Consider the following 6385-nt stretch of genomic DNA (forward strand, 5'->3'; position numbering starts at 1 on the left):
CGCCAGAGGTGCCCACGGCGGTGACGGTGGCCTTGACAAGAAAAGGACCTAGAGAGCAGCTTGTGGCACTCACTGATGCCGGGCTCCCGACACATGAGAGGGCAACAGGGAACTTGGTTGTTGAAGGTCTGCACTGCCTTCCTTGTGGCACTTGGGGATGCATGTCAAGGCCCCAAAGCTTGTCAGTGGCTGCTGATATGAAGGGGATGTAAAGTTATGTGACACATGAACACTACAGAAAGACTTTGAATTATAATGTAAGAATACAGACAGCGTTGTGAGGGAGATGCAGAAAAAATTGCAATGGTGAATGTTTGGTTGTAGTTAAGTTTTCATAACTGAATCCATTTTCAAAGCCAACGGAATAGATGTTTAATATTTAGCTGAGGTTCTTGAAAGCCTCCAGGCTTGTAGCAGGGGAGGGTCCCGGGAGCAGGGGAATCCAGCCAGAGTCACGATACGAACACCGATACGATTTGAGCATCATGCTCCAGTTTTATTATTCGGTTACACCAAGTTATACTTTTTCCAAAGTTCACGCCCCTTTCCCACGAGAAAGCCTCTAAGCAGCAGGGGAGCTGACCAGTGTATACCTTTTCCCAAGGCTGTTCAAGGCTGCCAGCTAGCAGGTGCCTTGCAAGCCTGTTTTCAGCCTGAGGCCCCATCAGGGGTACTTCTGCAACAGCCCTGGGATGCCCAAGCCCTCCTGGAGGGAGGAGGAATCCCTCTACACAGGCTGTCTCACGTTTCCTGCTTTACAGAAGCTGAAAGATTTTGAACTGCATTGTCAATATATTTTACACCTTCCTATGCTCCGGACAGGTGTTCTTGAGAGGGCAGCAGCTTTGGATTGGCTGGTTGTCATGTAGACAAGGATGTTTTCAAAATAAAGGCACACAATCCATTTGTAAATCTTCCAGAATATATGAAAGTCTAATCAGACTGACTCAAGACAGCCAAAGTGTGGTGTATCTCATTTCAATTCTCTCTTCCCCCAGGACTTGTCTACAAGAAATATGCAGACATTGTATTGGAAGTAGAAAGCATGAGTGATAACAGTAGTCAGTCCTGGTGCAGTCCTGAATGTATTTTAGTTTTGAATGCATCTAAGTGTTTCCCTTTTTCATATACTGACTATATCTGCACCAGCCCTATACAATACTTACTTTTGTCGCCAACAATATAGTCCTGGAGCAACACAACTTCCACTACCCCACTTTTCCTTACTGTTAGCACTTGATGGTATTTTCTGGAGTAAGTGATGTGTTTATTGATTTGGTAGACAAACAGGGATCTTGCACAACCTCTTCGAAGGAGTACATCTGTACTCTTGAGTACAAATGTATTGGCTGTGTGGGATTTGTGAATTATCTCTCCATTCTGAGTGTTCTTCTGTTTTCTTCAAATGATAATTTGCTGGTTATTAAGTATACTGAGCTGCTGGCTGGTTTTGATTTTCAGCATTACCTTTTATATATGTAAATACAATATTAATATATCTATAATACATATACAATACAATGTTCATATATGTATTCATGCATATATGTAAACAGTGATACTTCTCCCATCACTGAGATTTCTTCAAGACTGTCACTCTTAGAGCACCTATTTGAAGTGTCTTTCTTCTCAATAACAGGCATTTGAGGAAAAATATTGCTATACATGTAAGCAGCAAGTTCAGTGTTTCTCAGCAGTGTAGGTAAAAGGAAGTTGTACCACCCTTAGGGTAAGGGGCAAAGTTGCCTGTGTGATCCCATTGCTGGCAGCAGCAAAGGTCATTTCTGTAGCCACAGCTTGGTGGGAATAATAGGAAGGTCTGAAGCAGATTGCTTGGGCTGTGGATAAGAGTGTATGGTCCTAGCAGAGATGTGAAAGTCTGTAGAAGAGAAGTTTCTTCCGTTATAGTGTGAGGGCTACAGCCAGTTCCTAGAGGGATTTATGGTGGCCATCTTTATACTTCTCTGGTCCATTCCTTTTGATTGTATAATGACAGTAGAAATGAACAGGATTTTACTCACTTGATAAAGATAGCAGAACAGAACATTTTACTCTTATCAAGGACAGTTGAACAGAACAGCATAGCCTTGGAAAAATAAATAAAGGATGTAACTTCGATAAACAGAAGTCATGCAAAACGCAAGCAGGATGCCAGCTCAGCTCTGCAAGGCTGATAAAGCAGAAATTATGCAAAACAATGATATTGTGCTTACTCAAAAGTGGGGGTCAAGGAACAGCCACATAAAAAGGACACTGAATGTTGAAGACAGACCCCAAAGAACCATATAAGGACTTCCAATAAGGGGTGCGACTGTCAAATAAAGTCAAGGAAATGGAAATAGCTCATGAATATGTAATCAGTGTGTGTGATAAAAATTTTGTTCACTCAACACTCAGGGCACTCAGCTGGAGGAAGGATCCTTCAAGTGAGCAGCGTGCTGCAATAAAGAATGCCTGCTTTCTAATATTCAAACTGTGTTAGAAAGTTTTTATCTAACCAATTTTGATATAATTTTTGGCAACTTTGGATGGAACACTCTGCCTGGTCTCCCATGGATCCAAGGAGGTCTCTGGATCTTCATGGAAGCACTGAGACTTTCCTGGAGAAGACCACAGACCCTCGTACCAGTCTGGGACACTGGTAAGACCCCATTCGATATAAAGGAATTTTTTTTTAATCCTGCCCAAATAAGGCATGTGGATCTTCTAGCACAGTGGGTGAGTTTTTAGGTATCCCAGAATTTGGTATTTGACTTGGTTTTATCAATTGATAATTGTTTTGTATTTGTATTTGTATCTGTATTTTAACATTTTGGGTCTACTATTCAGAAATGGGTAGTGGACAATCTAAGGGGGACATTCTGAAAAAATCCCCACTTGGTTGCATTTTGTGACATTGGAGAAAGATTGGTGTGGTCCCTGGGGGAACAGTGACCAGGGAGATTAAATATTGTAATCAATGGTGGCCACTGTACCAACTAGACTCTGGAGAAAAGTGGCCACAAAATGGAACCTTGAATTACGATACATTGTTAGAGTTAACGCTATTTTAAGACGGCAACAGAAATGGCATAAGGTGACGTATGCTGGTACGTTTTTCACTTTGCAGAATCATCCAGAATGGCAGGAAGATTGTGGGTTGGATCCAATGCCCTCAGACCCTTTTGTGCTGGATCTTGAAAAAGAGAATCAAGGAAAACAGTTAAAATGTTGTTCTATATTCAGCAGAGGATAAATTTGTTATAAACATCTCCCTTATAAGGAGGGTGATTTAAATCTTAAGGTCAGTCCTAACTGCAGGTTGGATGGGGATACAGATAATCAGGCTGCTGAGACTGGTATTTTGAAGGAACTGGCACATAAAGAGGCAGATTTAGCACATGTAGAAGAGAAGACAGGATAAAGAGGATGTATCAAGGACCAGAGGGTTTAGTCCAATTACAGGGCAATCTAGAGCTAAATACGGAGATGTGATAGTAGCTCCCCTCCATCAGGGGGTAGGTATGGATGGTCCAATCACAGTAAAATTTCTGTTTTCAATAACAGACCTTAATAATTGGAAGTCAGTGGCTGGCACCTACCAAGTTGACCCAGACAAAATGGCAAAAGCATTTTAAATGATGATTAAAACTCAGGATCTGGACTGGAAGGATATAGCTACTATGTTACAAATGTTGTTTGGTAGTACAGAAAGAGAGATGGGTGTTAAAACCAGTAGGAGGTTTGTGGAAGAGCTAATTTTGACTGGTAAATTTACAGGTACATTAGATATTAGTTTTCCCACTGTGGATTCTGAGTGTGACCCTAATGTGCCCATGTTTAGAGAGGGATTTTGGATACTATATGGAATTAGACGTGCCATACCAAAGGCTATCAATATGTCCAAATTATTCCAAATTAAGCAGGATCATAAGGAATCACCTATTGAATTTTTAAATCTCTTAAAAGAAACAGCTCAAAAATATATTAATATCAATCCTGAAACAGGAAGGAAAAACTCAATTAGCCCGTATATTTGTGGCTCAATCCTCAGATAATATTAAAAGAAAACTACAAAAGGCTGAGGGACAAAATCACTATGATTTAGGGAAGCAGTCAGATGTTGCTTGGAGAGTTTATCAGAATAGAGAAAAACACCAAGAAACAACTAAACAAAAAATAGTTGCAGTTATGGAAGGAATCTCCAAAGGAATAGTGCTCCCGGGGGAAGAAAGGGGATGAGGGCATGGACAACCTATCTCAAGCTCCCCTGGGAGACTAGGTATTAATCAATATGCATATTGTAAGAAAGACAGGTGTTGGAAAAGCGACTGTCACAGTTGCAACATACAACTCTCATGGCCATCACTGATGATGACTGAGGGAGACCTGAGGATTCTTGCCTGGCAGAACCTCTGATTACAGCTAAACTGGAGAGTGAGGAGGTAAATGAGGAGGTAGAATTTTTAGTAGATACAGGAGGTATTTACTCTCTGCTAAATACAGTAAAAGGAAGTGTGAATGGTTTTATAACAATCATTGGTGCAAAAGGGAATCACAAAACTCGGCTTTTTTGAAGTCCATTGATTTTAAACTAGGAAAACAATGGGTGACTCACCCAATTCACCAAAGCCTCTACTTGGGAGAGATTTATTGGAAAAACTAAATGCTGAAATTAAATTTAGACGTGGCAAAATACAGGTGATTATTCCAGAATCTAATTACATGGAATCCTCTATTTTTGCACTACAATCTCCGAAATTTGACATGATCTGTCTGCCAGTATCACTTGAGGATGCAGTGATTCCAATAGTTTGGGCTGGAGAGGTGCTCAGGCGTTACAAAAGAGCAGAGCCTATAAGAATTAAATTGAAATTTGGAGTGGGACCAGTAAGGCAAAAGCAATACCCTTTGAAAATAGAAAGTTGTAAGGGGTTGTTACCCCTTGTGGAAAAATTGATAAAATATGGCCTATTGAAAGAATGTGAATCCAAATTTAATATCCCTATTTTGGCAGTTAAGGAGGCAACTGGAAAGGATTACTGGCTAGTAGAGGACCTTAGAGCCATATATAAGATAGAAGATATACACCCAGTAGTAGCAAACCCTTATACCTTGCTAACAACCTAGAGTGAAAAATTAAAATGGCTCACAGTATTAGATTTGAAAGATGCCTTTTTCTGTATCCGTTTGAGTACTGGAAGTCGAGAGCTTTTTGCTTCGGAATGGGAAAATCCAAACACAGGGAGAAGAACACTTGGATGGTTCTTCCGCAGGGGTTTAAAAATAGCCCCACCATATTTGCAAATCAATTGGCAAAAGAACTGGAGAAATGGAAAAATCAGAACCCTATTGTAGTCTTGTTACAGTATGTACATAACATTCTGGTATCCACTGAAACTAAACAGCATTGTTGGGATCAGGCTGTGGCATTGTTGAGTTTTTTGGGACTAAGTGGATATAGAGTATCCAAAGACAAAGCACAAACAGTCCAGACCAGAGTAACCAGTGTGGAAATAAAAATCCTTCAAGGACAAAGGAGGCTGGGACAGGAACAAAAAGAAGCAATTTGCCAACTCCCACAGCCATGAATAGTAAGAGAGTTGCATGCGTTTCTCAGGATGGGGGGATGGTGTTGTCTGTGAATCAGCAGTTATGAGTTGCTATCTTGGGGTGTCTTTATGACGTTGTATCCCCTATCGCTGCTCTATGCCCAGACATGATTCCTGTGCCTTTCTGTGTCTTTAAAACTAGGTGTGAGAGAAAGAAAAAAAAAAAGCCAGACAAACTTTTCAAAGCAGTTTGTGTTCCAAGGTCACTCTATCTTTTCTGTGTGCTTCTGTGGCAGCAAGAGCAGAGGCAAGCACCTTCCTGCTTTTCCCGGCTCTTGGCTCCTTTTCTCAGGAGAGAGACAGAGAGTTAAACTCCTTTGCTTTTCAGCTAGTCTGCAAGCTAAGGCAAGAAAGTTTTTTTCCCCTGGGACTTTGGCATCCTCTTCTTCTTCTCTTCTGGACTTTCAACAATACCAGAACGAACTGGGAGACCCTGCACCAAGGCCCGGGGGCCCAAGCCAACCCAGCTCTGAAGAGGAGAAAGCCACACCCACAAAGGACTCTCAAATCTTCCCAGGTTTCTCTTCACAGCAAGAGGTTTTATTATTTAGCATTATTCTTTTCCCATTGTGCATTGTGTCTGTTAAATAAATAGCTTTTTTCCCCTTTCACTTTCCTTCGAGGAAAATATTTTTTTCCTGAACCTGGTGGGGGAGGGGGGGCTGTAGCCTGCCTTCTATCAGAGGATGTTCAAATTTGGACATTCCTCCAAATTTGTCTCGAACTGGGACAGTTGCTGATAAAGTCACTGTATGATCTCTTGAAGATAACTCAGAAGGACTTTATAGTCTGGA

The sequence above is a fragment of the Corvus brachyrhynchos genome, unplaced genomic scaffold, assembly GCF_000691975.1.
Source record: "Corvus brachyrhynchos isolate BGI_N302 unplaced genomic scaffold, ASM69197v1 scaffold523, whole genome shotgun sequence".
Lineage (NCBI taxonomy): Eukaryota > Metazoa > Chordata > Aves > Passeriformes > Corvidae > Corvus > Corvus brachyrhynchos.